This window comes from Cyprinus carpio, chromosome A18 (assembly GCF_018340385.1).
Source record: "Cyprinus carpio isolate SPL01 chromosome A18, ASM1834038v1, whole genome shotgun sequence".
NCBI lineage: Eukaryota > Metazoa > Chordata > Actinopteri > Cypriniformes > Cyprinidae > Cyprinus > Cyprinus carpio.
In genome coordinates, this window is record NC_056589.1 from 10216391 (window position 1) to 10231287 (window position 14897).

Sequence of the window (14897 nt, forward strand, 5' to 3'; positions counted from 1 at the left end):
CAGCTGGAAGAAAACAAAACTAGAGGCATTTTGTATTGTATGCTCATGTTGGTATGTTGAGAGTGCACAATCAACATTCCAACTCACACACATGTGGACACACACTTGTACATGCACACACACACACACACACACACACACACACACACACACACACACACACACACACACACACACACACACACACACACACCTATGAACTGGTGTGACTGTAACACTGCAACTATGTAAAATATAATCAATAATTTGACTGTAATGCAGTAAAAAAAAAAATTGGACATTAAGGAAGGGGTTACACTGTAAAACATCAAGAGTGTAAAATGGATACATCCACTCCCACACTTTTACTTATACATACTCACATATACAAAATTATACATACACAAATGAATCGGTATGGCAATAGCCATATAGCCAAAATGTGCCAGAAGACTGAAATAAGAGGTTAAAATCAGATCAGACCCTTAAGCTCTGATAAAGTATTCCTGTTATTTTTTGTTACATTTTTATAGAATTTTAATGTTTTGTGTAGCAATCTGCTTTCTGTGTTCAGGTTTAAATGTAGTTAATAATAATAATGCCCAAGTGTAAACCTACACTTCAAATCAACATTTAAAAAAAATATAAACCTTGACAAAAAGTAGTCTTTGAGAATGCCTTAATATACATTTTAATCCACAACCTAATAAAAGTAAACACTTATGTATAAAAACAACTAGAGAATTCACAATCCTACACCGGAATCTAGTGGTTACACCATTATTTTTTATTTATTTATTTATTTATTTTTGCTCTCACCAGGAGGTGCTATTCTGCCTTCAAAAAGTGGATTTTAAAGGCCTAGTCTCTATTTTAATCTGAAATACTGAAACACAATTGAAACATAATTAAAAATAATAATAATAATAATAATAAATAGAAAAAAAATATTTGTACTATTTTCAGTGGGAAAAAGTATAATTATTGCATAAATATTAATCAGTACCATGAAATTCTCTCATAATACAAAAGAAAAAATATATTATTGAACAAAAATATATTGGATTGATTTTACTGAAGAAAAAAAAAAGAAGTTACATTTCAGGTGTCAGGTCACCTTTGACCGAGAAAGACCATGAGCGTGACTCCCAAATGAGGAGTGCACAAGGGTTGACAGACTCCAGCTGGTCCAAAATGCAGCAGCTAGAGTTCTTATTAGAACCAGGAAATATGACCATATTAGCCCATTTCTGTCAACCCTGCACTGGCTCCCTATTGAACACTGTATTTTAAAGTTTTGCTAATTACCTTTAAAGCCCTGAATGGTTTAGCTCCTCAGTACTTGAGTGAGCTCTTTTCACATTATAGTCCTTCATGTCTGCTGCAATCTCAAAATTCACAGACCAATGAGATTGGCTCTATTGTTCAAGTACCTGGTGCTGCTGAAGTTATAGTAAAACACGACTTGGTGGTACTCAAGCACAAAACGGTCTTGCCTAGCACACATTGGTACCTAACGATGAAGAGGAAGTAAGTAGATGAAGAAGATGCATCGTGGCAATGTAGAGCTGCTGCTTGAAATATCCATGTTTTGTTTGCCAGTTAAAAAAAAGCATATGAATGGTTTTGACAAGTGAATAAATAATAGCTCTCTTCCGTGTGACAAGCGAGTGTCAGAAGCGTAAAGTTGCGTAGCACCACCTTGTGTACTGGGGTATTTCTGTTTTTCATTAAACGCCATTTAATGTCAGGGAGTCATTTGCATGTTCTTTTGACTCATCGCCAGTGAAAATCTTGGATATAATCACAAGGACACGTCGATAAACGTTGCGAAAATCACAGGTGATTAGTTTGCACAATAATCACCCTGGTGTGCACGAGGCTTAAGGGTGAGCTTTAGGGAAAAAGACAAGTAAGATCCTAATAAGGCAACATCCATTTATGATTTTAACAAATATGCACTTAATATGTTATTGTTGAGTACTGTTTCATAATGTATACAATAGAATCAGGTGCAAATAGTAAATGGCACTATTTGTACTAAGTATAAATAGCATATACAGTATTTACATTTAGTGCAAACAGTATCTATCTATCTATCTATCTATACCATAATTAAATTAGTTTGGTGACTTAATAGTTTACTTATTAGACAGATAGAAAGCTCACTAGAGTTTGGAACAGTTGCAGTGACTATAGTTAATAATAATTTATAATTCAGACCTAAACTATAATCTTTGAATTAGATGAGGAAGAAAGAAAGAAAGAAAGAAAGAAAGAAAGAAAGAAAAAGAAAGAAAGAAAGAAAGTTGAAATCAGTATTGTTTGGCAATGACTAAACCTAAAGGAATATCTGTATGTTGTTCAATACTGCATTTTATCTCACTAATGTGCAATTAACATAAACCTTGTTTATTTCATCATAAAACTATAAATTAGAAGGTAATGTGTGCATGCAGCCTTTTAGATCCTATTTATTGTGGGAGAAATTAAACTCCATTGAAATCCTTTTTTTTTTTTTTCATTAAATAAATTTTACTAAATTGTACAAAAGTACTTTTGGTAACTGGCTTTAAGACTTTCCCAGTGTTGTTGCCAACTGATCCTTTCAAGGAGATGAGAGATGCAGGCATTGCTCAAAAAAACCTGGACATACATTTTTAGAGTGATGGCGCACACTCACTCTGAATGTCATTAATTGCCAGTCTTTCTCTCCATGACGGCTTCTTCCAAAGGAACCTTTCTCTCTCTCTCTCTCTGAATAGCCAGCCTGCAGGGTTGATAGCGAGCTGGCTGGCGCTTTCTTTATCCTGTGGTCATAGGAAAAGCCATGCAGTAGCCACATAACGACTAGTGTCTGAGAGCATGGCTAATTTTTTATGTTTTTTCCTTTTGCTTCTGCATGTTTTTTTTTTTCTTCTTACAGACTACAAGCGAACACAATGTCTTCTGCATGTCCCATTTGAAGATGATAATTTGAGTTCTTAAAGCTGCTTGTAAATTACATAAACAGTCTGAAGTATCATTGATTCATTCAAATGTAAGATGTGGAAACAAGATGTAAAAAGACTTGGCTGGGTAAAAAAAAAAAAAGAGGATGCTTGATGCCTTAAACATGAAAAAAAAAATAGATGCATTAACAAACAAACAAATAAATAAATAATAAACTCTCAAGATGAAGTCTAATCAATTAAGTATGCACAAACGCTTTATATTTATTGATAGCGAGGTAATCAGACAGGTGAGTAAACATTATATCAGTGAATTACTCAACTTGACTTAAAGGGATAGTTCACCCAAAAATGAATATGTGGTGTTAATTTACTCACCTTCAGGCAATCCATGATGTAGGTGACATTTTATTCAGTAGAACAGTAAAGATTTTTAAGGATTTTTTAGCTTGATGACACATAAAATGCAGCACGTTTTTGAGAATGAAAAAAAAAATTATATATATATATATATATATATATATATATATATATATATATATATATATATATATATATATATATATATATATATATATATACATACATGAAGGACCGCTAAATTAATACCCTTGGCTCCTGATGATATATTGAGGTCTTTTGAAATGAAACGATCAGTGTGTTCAAGAAACTGAACATTATTTGCAAACAATTAGGGGCTTAGGGATGAACCGATACCACTTTTTTTCCAGAACAAGTCAGAGTCTGATACTTTTACTTTTTATTTTTGGTACTTTCCAATACTGATACCTGTATTTTCATAACATTTGTAATTTTTCAAAATATTGGGTACAGACCCAGATTTATTCTAGCTGGCTTAGTAAACAGATATTTTCTTCAGTTATTTTCACACTTAATTATGCCTGTTAAAAAGTATTGTGCAAGCTTTTGTCACTGTTTATTTTATTGCTCTATGGAATTTCATCTTTAATAGCACTTATGAGCTGCTCCAGTGCAGCGCCTCAGTATTATAATCACAAGATGTTTTCCTGTAATAGCTAAATTAATTAATTACCAGATAGCAAAATACACTCTGGCCAATTCCATTGGATTCTCACATGCCGTAGATTTACCCCTCGGTCCAGCTCCATCTGTCGCACTCACCTGTCATGTCTTTGTACTCACTGCCTGATTGGCAGCTAATAGATTGCCGACAAATCCGGATTCAAGCCGGAATCGGCCTGTCACTAATGTGAATAGTGTACCAGACATGGCCCAGTTTCATTTCTATATTTGCTTTATTATTCACTAATCTTTCAATTAAAATTAATCTGCAGCCAAACATTTAATTTAATTTTAATTATATACTGTAGATTATAATACATATGCGACTCAATGGTGACCAATTATGCCCCCTTTTACACTATGTAAAATAAGTCTCTGATGTTCCCAGAGTGTATGTGAAGTTTTAGCTCAAAATACCCCACAGATAATTTTTATAGCTTGTTGAAATTGCCACTTTTAGGATATGAGCCAAAACACGCCATTTTGTATTTGTCCCTTTAAATGCAAATGAGTTGGTGCTCCCACCTCTAAATGAGAGTTTATGAATTACACAGATGGGGAGCATGGTGCGATAAAATAATGACACAGCTACTATTTACGATCATTTTGGTAGCACGTGAAGGCAGCATCAGTGAAAACAGGCAATGGTAGCTTTAGCAGCATTAGCCTTACAGAGAGCCAAGAAGCTTTTTTGGAAAACAAAATATGACACGTGATGCTTACTTTGTCTGGAGCTGACTTTCGTGCATGAAGCGTTGGTATTGATCCCTCTTTCAGAAGCAACATTTGCACAATTCCAGCCCTGAACTGACCCTCATTTGTGAGGCAGTCCAGCATAAAATGATTAGCACAAACATATAGGACTTTTTTTTTGTTTTTTTTTTTCGGGACATTTCCTTAGAAAAATGTAATTTAACCACCGTGTCCTCAGTGGTCTATGGAGACTCCTATGTCCGTTGGTGCATCCCAACACACAACACTTGTAATGCCTCTGTGGCGCTGACATTGTACCTCTAGCAGCTACAGCAAGAAAACTGTAATGGTGAACTGCTGCTTCTCACTCAGTGCTGTGTCTATGCTAATAGGGCCACCAATGGGCGGGATTTTTCCCTAGTATGACCTGTATATAGGGATAAATCTGGAACCACTCATTTGGAGAGACTGTTTATGATATATTGGGATTATAAAAAAATGAGTGGGTGGATTGGAGTTAGCTACTCTTTCATACTCATTGGAGCATTTTAATGAGTATGAGTCAGAACAGTTTATGCAGTTCAGTGTACTGTTGGAGGAACTAGAGCTCTGAATGAGTTGGCAAAAACCAGAATCATAGGATCATATACGCGATACATTGGCTCACTTCCAGTCGGAGTGACTGTCAGTCATGTCCAAAAGTGAGTTTTGATTGAATAAGTTGTAGATCAGTGCCACTCGATGAAATATATCCTCCCCTTAGGTCTGATGTAGTGTTTTGAAGTTACAGTTTCACAATAGCATTGGCAACACTTTAGTAAAGCTCTTGTCATGATTAAACTCCTTCTATTCCTCTTCATTTTTTTTCTGGGCCAAAAGTCCCTTTGGTTGCTTTAGTCCTTGCCAGGAATGTCGCATTAATTCCATGTTCATCGTTTACCTTTTCCAGACACCCCTGCTTGATTTACTGCTGTAATCCTTTAGCACAGAAAATATGTGTTTAATGTGACAACAGAAAGAAAATACTGAGACATCTCAAGCCATATGTAGGTCCCATTGTGAATGTCAGGCTTGATATAAAAATGTCATATGTTAATTTTCCAATTATGACTTCTTGATTTAATGTTTTTTTTTTTAGTTTGTTTGGTGCTGTGTGGTTTGTAAGGGGCTGAACTGGCTAAGGTAAAGCTGAAGCCGAGATAAATTTCATTGCAAATCAGTTTGTCTTGCATACAAAATAACTCCATGGTTTGGGGACTAATTAACAATCATAGAAACTCAGGCACAACAGGAACAGAATACAGAAAACAAATCCAAAACAGAATATAGCCAGATACACACATGACAGAACTCCCCCTCCCAAAAGGCACTCGCACCATAGAACAGTCCAACACAGGAGGGAGGGTGGAGGCTCTTGAGGAGGATGCAGAACAGGCAGATGACAGGTGGAGAGACCAGGATGGAGATGATGGTGGGAGGAGTCAGGAAGAAGCCAGGAGCAGGAGGAAACAGGTGGGGACCCAGAGTCCAGCCAGGTAGAATGCCCACTTTGGAGTCGAGGGAGGAAGGATATATGGCGGAGATGCCCTCAACGACACAATAAGGACGAAGGATGGAGATTGAGCCGCTGGAGTTGAAGACCCAGGTGGAACTGAGGAGAGACTGAGCCAGAGTGACACCACAGGCCTGGAGAGCCACAGTGTAGCTGACAGCTCGTATGACAGAAGTGCAGGTGTGGAACCAGAAGACAGAGTTGGAGCTGGAGCAACAGAGGATGAGGGCGGAGCCAGAGGGATGAGGCAAACCAGAGGAGTGGAATCCTGTAGCAGAGTCACGTTGATGACTGACCAAGGCAGAGCCGAAGGGACAAGGGAGCCTGGCAAAGTTGGTAGGATGACAGGCCATGGTGGAGGAAAGGGCACACGGAGCCAAGGCAGAGTCGATGGGTCAGAGGGCCAAGGTGGAATCCAGGGCTCAGTGGTTTGAGGCGGAAACAGGGTATACTCATGCCAAGGCTGAGCTGTAGACTGAAAGGCCCGAGGTGAATTAGATCACCCGGATGGACCTGACTGAGGATGAGCTGAGGGACTGACAGGAACCAGCGGAGGCAAGGCCAAGGAACAGGCAGGGTCTGAAAAAGGAAGTGGGAGAGGGAGGCTGGGTGGGAACACAGGATATTCTGAGTTGGGTGGAACCAGTGGAGACACAGAAGACTCAGGAGATTCAGGAGACAGAGGGCTGGGAGGGGTCAGAAGAGACAAAATAAACCGCAGATCAAACTCTTCCAGAACACTAAAAAGTTGTTCAGAGGCCACAACTAGCTCACCATAAGTGGAAGTGCGGGCAGGGCTCCATTTCATTCCCTTGTACATCACTAACACAGTGATGTACGTTGTTGCTAGCTCATGCACTTTGTTATACTCGTTGGAGGGCTTGGGGTCTGGCACAAGGAACTATCAAAAACACTAACCTTATTTTAAGTTATAAAGACTTTATTTTTAGAAACACTAGGCAATAGCTTCTGGAAAGACACACTTAACACATTCGATACTGGACAATGAACAAAGGAAAACTAAAATACATGAGGAGAGTAATCAATGAGAACAGACATGTGACACTCATGTTGTTTCAAACTTTTAGAATTTTCTCTCTTCTGTAAGAGAGAGAGAGAGAGAGATAGAAAAGATTTTTGGCAGAATATCTTATCTGGTTTATATACTATATTCATAGTTAACCAAAGCCAAAGATTTGTGTTAGAAATGGTAAGATCTTTATTAAATAATAATAATACTAATAATAATAATTGTAAAGGATTCACAAAAATAGAAATGACAAAGAAGTCTGGGTGGTAAGCAAACAGCCTTTATTGACTAAAATTCCAGTGATTGGTGGAGAGATGGGACCTCCTTATCCCCACTCATCTCTGCACTTCTCCCCTCGCTGCAGCCCTTACTTTACCACACCTAGTGGTGGAAAGTGTACTAAGAAATTGTTGCTAAGTAAAAGTACTGAAAAATGTGACTTAAGTAAGAGTAAAAAAGTAGATGGCTGAAAAACTACTCAAGTTACTGCGTTACAAAGTACTTTAGTATTATTTTTCTATTTTTACCCAAAATGAGACGATGTGAGCATTATGGAGCAAGGTTAACCATTATCCTAAAAATCATGTAATCATGTACTGTAATGTTTGTTTCACAAGTGAGACCCAGGAAATCCATCAAATATCAAATGCATCAGATATCCCTACAGCTGAATAGCATGCAGATAAAGACATTTTGACTGATGAAACGTGGAAGTCAATAAACACCCAAATGCAATGCAGTGCTAATTGACATACTGTAGCTTGTAATCACAGTAAAGATTATTCTAAAGAATATTTTCTGTCTCAATCTGATAAGAAGCAACATGGATCCTCCCCCCCACCCCCACCTCTAAGCCTGTCCCTCTCCCTAGGTCCCGGGTGAATCTCCCACCTCGAGCGCAGCTTGGTTCCTCCGCTCTCTTCAGGCCGCTTGATCCGCTTTCCTGCCACTAGGGCGGCGGGGAAGTCTGGGCCGGCCTGTTGGCATTGCGGGGACCCAGGGGATTTTATTGATCGGTGATGGAGGTGGGGACACTGATCCTTTGGGACATGCTTTACCAGAGGGCTCACTGTAATCCTATGGCAGGACATTCATGACAAGCCGCGACTTTGAACCATTTAATGGCCCGATTCTTTTGGCCGGGCATTCATGAGAATGTGTGGAGGTGGTGTGCGGCTTGTCATGAATGTCAGTTAGTGAATCCCCCTGGCTCCCAAAAAAAAGCCATTGTGCCTTCTTCCTGTCATCCAGGTCCCCTTCGACACAATTGGTATGGACCTCATTGGGCCATTAGAACAGTCACCACGGGGGCATCGCTTTGCATTAGTCCTCATGGATAATGCAACGGGATACCCAGAGGTGGTGGCTTTTCGCAACATTTCCTCAAGAATTGTGGTTGAGGCCCTGTTTCGTATAATCTTCTGAGTGGGGATCCCGAAAGAGAATCTCACTGATCAAGGCACAGCATTTATGTCACGTACAGTACGCAAACTTTATGACTTATTGGGCATTAAATCGGTCCGCACCAGTGTCTATCACCCACAAACAGACGGACTGGTGGAACGATTTAATCACACTTTGAAAACCATGATTCGAAAGTTCATTCACGAAGATGCCAAAAATTGGGATAAATGGCTGGAACCCCTTTTTTATTCGCTGTACCTGAGGTCCCGCAAGCCTCCACGGTGTTTTCCCCCTTTGAGCTCCCTTATAGTTTCCAGCCCTGTGGGGTTTTGGACATCCTGAGAGAGGCTTGGGAGGAGGGAACTTCGGATAGCAAAAACTACCTGGTTCCTCCGCTCTCTTCAGGCCAATTGCTTGATCCGCTTTCCTGCCACTAGGGTGGCGGGGAAGTCCGGGCCGGCCTGTTGGCATTGCGGGGACCCAGGGGATTTTTTTGATCGGTGATGGAGGTGGGGACACTGATCCGGGTCCCGGATGCCCTGCAGGCTGCCCCCGATCAAGCTGGCATGTGCCAAATACCTGTGAGTATTAAGGGGGGTACTTATTGTGCTCTGGTGGACTCAGGATGCAACCAAACCTCAAACCATCAAAGCCTAATTCAGCCAGAGGCATTGAATAAGAGCTGCATGATTTGGGTGCGGTGCATCCACAGGGATGGTGGTGAGGTATCCTTTAATGCTCCTAGCTATCCAGTTTCAGGGCAACCGCTAATTGTGGGGACCAATTGGCCAGCTTTTAGTCATTTATTGGGGTATTTGTGTGTGGATGTCTCTTGGGAAAAAGAGAAGCAGGGAGGGGAGGCAGCTGTGCAGACGGGAGAGGTGGAACTGTGACTGACAGATTCTGCTTCAGAGGAACAGAGCACTGCCGAGAGGCCAATCCTCAGCTCATTTTTATTCGAAGCTGGACTTAACCAAAGGATACTGGCAGATAACCTTATCACATTTATCCAGATAAAAGACAGCCTTCACGACACCGTTTGGATTACACCAATTTGTTACCCTTACTTTTAGGTTGTTAGGGGCACCGGCCACTTTTCAGTGGCTCATGGACAGAATCCACTTGCCGCATGCTGCCGCCTATCTAGATGATATCATAATTTCCAGTATGCAGCCAGCCTTATCGGCCGTATTGTGGGAAGTCGTGGCCTAATGGTTAGAGAGTTTGACTCCTAACCCTCAGGTTGTGGGTTCGAGTCTCGGGCCGGCAATACCATGACTGAGGTGCCCTTGAGCAAGGCACCGAACCCCCAACTGCTCCCCGGGCACCGTAGTATAAATGGCTGCCCACTGCTCCGGGTGTGTGTTCACGGTGTGTGTGTTCACTGCCGTGTGTGTGCAATTTGGATGGGTTAAATGCAGAGCACAAATTCTGAGTATGGGTCACCATACTTGGCTGTATGTCACTTTCTCTTCACTTTCACTACAGTCAGGATTGGCAGCATCATATGGCGCATCTGCTGGCTGTCCTATGAGCACTGAGAGGGGCCGGGACTGGTGGCCAAACTGAAGAAGTGTGTGATTGGGCATGTGGAAGTCAGCTATCTCGGCTTCCACTTGGGTCATGGACAGGTGCATCCCCAAATTAATAAAACGGTGGCAGTTGCGACCTGTCCAACTACCAAGACCAAAAAGGAGGTGAGGCAGTTCCTGGGGCTGGCAGGATATTATAGAATGTTTATACCTAATTATTTGGACCTTACCAGCCTGCTGACTGACCTCATAAGGTTATAATAAGTGCGATAGTGCAATTCAGAGAAAACGAACATACGCCAAAAAACATGTGCGTACACCTCTCTTCCAGATGTGACATTTATAAATCGCTAATGATCTTGTAATTGTGTGCAACTGATGGGTGTCAGATCTCCGCCTTGTAAACGCCCCCTAATTAATATCATTACCATATAAAAGAGCACATGCCAATATCCAAATTTATAAGTTTGAGAATGAAGAGCACAAAGGAAAAAATAAAAAATAAATACTGAGTCTGAAATTGAGGTCCTGCTGGTGGAGGTAGAGGTTCATGCAGGGACACTTTTTATAAGTTTCTCCAATGGGATTTCACAAAAAACAAAATGTGTGGCATGGCATTGTGTAGCACAGGCTGTGAACGAGTTAGGTGGGCAGCAAAGGTCCCTAAAAGAAGTTTAAAAAAATGGTCTTACTTGAAATTACAGTCCAAAAAGCTTGTTGCAAGACACAAAAGCAATGTGCAGGCCACAGGAGGTGGAAGTGGCACTGTATCCCTCACACCGGAGGACAACTAAATAGCTGCCATCATGGGTGAGACTGCTGTTATTGGCGTTTGTGCAGAGGGTGATACAGATCTTTTGACTACACCAACCACAGAAGGTATGCTGGCATGTGATTCTTGAAACCGAGTGTTGTTTTGACTTGTGCAATTTTATTACTGTAGATGATGAACATTTACAAAGGAAAACAGCCCCTAGTAGTTATTTTTTTAGTTTTGGGAAAGTATCGATTAAAACTCCTGTTCAGGAGGAATCTCCTAGGGAGGGGCAGAGCCAGGGGTTGGCCATGGCCACCACTCAAAACTGCAGTTTTTGTCCCTTTTTTTCTTGACAAGAAATGCATTTATTAAAGGGATAGTTCCCCCAAAAATCAAAATTATGTCATTAATGACTCACCCTCATGTCGTTCCAAACCCGTGAGACCTCCGTTCATCTTCGGAACACAGTATAAGATATTGTAGATTTAGTCCGAGAGCTTTCTGTCCCTCCATTAAGAATGTATGTACGGTATACTGTCCACGTCCAGAAAGGTAATAAAAACATCTTCAAAGTAGTCCATGTGACATCAGAGGGTCCGTTAGAATTTTTTGAAGCATCGAAAATACATTTTGGTCCAAAAATATAAAAAACTACGACTTTCAGCATTCAGCATTGACTTCTCTCCCGGGTCTGTTAGGAGCGCGTTCACAACACTGCAGTTTAGTGATATCCGGTTCGCGAACGAATCACTCGATGTAACCGGATCTTCTTGAACCTGTTCACCAAATCGAACTGAATCGTTTGAAACGGTTCGCGTCAACAATAAGCATTAATCCACAAATGACTTAAGCTGTTAACTTTTTTAACATGGCTGACACTCCCTCTGAGTTCAAATAAACCAATATCCCGGAGTAATTCATTTACTCAAACAGTACACTGACTGAACCGAGCCAGATAACGAACGAAACATTGACTCGTTCTCGAGTCAAGAACCGTTTCTGTCGGACGCGTGCGGTTCGAGAACCGAGGAGCTGATGATACTGCGCATGCGTGATTCAGACTGACACACAGCGCGTCTGAACCGAACTGGTTCTTTTGGTGATTGATTCTGAACCGATTCTGTGCTAATGTTATGAGCGCGGGTAAACCGAAGGCTTGAATCAAGGGCAATCATCGCTAATGAAGTCATTACGTCGAGCGCAAAAGAACTGGTGAACCGTTTTCGGCAACCGGTGTATTGAATCAAACTGTCCGAAAGAACCGGTTCGCGGAGAAGAACAGAACTTCCCATCACTACCGGTGATCCGAAAACCGATGCAACCGGTTCTTGACTCGAGAACGAGTCAATGTTTCGTTCGTTATCTGGCTCGGTTCAGTCAGTGTACTGTTTGAGTAAATGAATTACTCCGGGATATTGGTTTATTTGAACTCAGAGGGAGTGTCACCCATGTTAAAAAAGTTAACAGCTTAAGTCATTTGTGGATTAATGCTTATTGTTGACGCGAACCGTTTCAAACGATTCAGTTCGATTTGGTGAACTGGTTCAAGAAGATCCGGTTACATCGAGTGATTCGTTCGTGAACCGGATATCACTAAACTGCAGTGTTGTGAACGCGCTACTAACAGACCCGGGAGAGAAGTCAATGCTGAATAAAGTCGTAGGTTTTGATATTTTTGGACCAAAATGTATTTTCGATGCTTCAAAAAATTCTAACGGACCCTCTGATGTCACATGGACTACTTTGATGATGTTTTTATTACCTTTCTGGACGTGGACAGTATACCGTACATACATTCTCAATGGAGGGACAGAAAGCTCTCGGACTTAATCTAAAATATCTTATACTGTGTTCCGAAGATGAACGGAGGTCTCACGGGTTTGGAACGACATGAGGGTGAGTCATTAATGACATAATTTTGATTTTTGGGTGAACTATCCCTTTAAGATGCGGAACCGGCATATCTTATTATGACCACATCAAATGGGAGAAATTTCAGACGCGCACTTCAGCTTCACCTCAGCATCAGGCGCAATTCAGACGAGCGCAGAAAAGCTACAGCAGCCAAATGAGCTTCAGTAGAACAACTGTGAACTGCGGTCTGATGAGATGTTGTTAGACTATATGCCAGTAAAACACACTTTCCTATCCCATCAGCCATTTTATTGTGCTCACGGCGCACACTCTTCAACAGTATACGCAAATATGTAGCGCATGCTCTATATTAATTCAACATAAATAACCCGCACAAGAAACTATGAGCATACATACCTAGTTCCGTCATCAGCTAAGTCATGAAATTACCATAAAGGCGATTAAAGCTGCAAACTGTGCATGTATACGCAGCACACAAGAGCGTCTCTCAAATGCATACTAAAATATATTCTGAAATTCTAGATCACAATATAGTCTAAGGCACAAGCTGATATGTATTTTTTATTTGTAATTTAATGCACAAATAATGTGAGCACAGTGCACTTACAGTATACTAGAAAATATGCGAAAATGAAACCATTTAAATCCATAAAATAACTCCTTTTATATTCTGGCATTTATGTCTCCTGTTGACTTTTGGCCTTTTTCACATTTTTATCACTATTTGCATGCCCTATCCATGGGTATGCAATGTTGGAAAGCAAGCATTTGGAGTTTTGAGAAGCTGAATGAGCAATAAAACTATAGTGAGCCCCTTTAGTAAAATACCTTGAGGTGACAAATAATAAAAAAATTGTCATATTTACTCAGTATTACTTGATCTAATTCACAAATATCTCAATTACAGTTAAATATAAATTAATTGTACACAGTTGTGTTTTAGGCACTAAAACATCCCAGTACATTATAGTCAAACACATTTTTATATTGAAATAATGAAGATTTCTGTGCCACCCCAGACTGGTTGCTGGCCCCTCTCTGCCACCCCTATGAAAACAACCTGGCTCCACCACTGTTCCCCGGCCATCAACATCCACCTCGAGCTGTCCTAGCTAGGGGAGAGTGCTATCTGTGACTGAACTGCGCCAGGTACGACAGTCCCTAGTTTAGATTAAACGGACTCTGTGCACTCTTTTTGACTGTTTGAAAAAACGGTGTGTGTGAATAAAAGTTTTGAGTCTGAAATACTTTAAAGTTTGTTTCTCTACTGCTTCTCATAATTTTGATTTGTTGCAAAGCAGCTGTATAGAACTACACACACTGGTATAAAATATAAAGCATAAATAATGTAATGTAGCCTATTAGATTATGTAATGCAAGGTATTATGCAAGGCATGGTGTGGTATTCTAAAAAAACAAATATATTTTTCCATATAACGGGTGCTCTTACCTGTTAAAATAACCTGTGGATTAATTGATTTAATCTTCTCATGATTGCAACAGCATGTGTGTTCCAGTCAGCGGGAAGTGGAGTGGGATCCTCTGGAACATCCATGCACATTTCCTCTTCTGGTAGCCCAACCCCATAACTCAAGAAGATATTGTGCAGAACAAAAATGGAATAACAGCTAAACACAAACAGTTGTAGAAGCCATCCATCTCTACTTGCTCCTGCCTCTAGATGATTACCCACGCTGCAGTTGTGCACAATGAAGGAGTCGTGCGTCGACCCTGGACATCTTGCAACTGCATTAAGAATTGCCATACGAGCATTGCGACTGTACATTAATTGAATGGAAATTCTCCTATTAACATACACATATTCATGTGCATGAGGTGCTCGTATGGCAACGTGAGTGCAATCTACTGCACCTAGGACATTGGGGAATCCTGTTTGGTGCACAAAATCATTCATAACATGCTGCTGCTCCTCTGCAGTGTATGGGAACTTTTTATGTACAGAGTGGACAATCAGATGATGCCTTGAAGCACAGCTGGCATAAGTCTACTCACAGATGCCTGGGATATTCCTGATCGGTCACCCATCTCTCTTTGAAATGTTCCCGTGGCCAGGAACCCA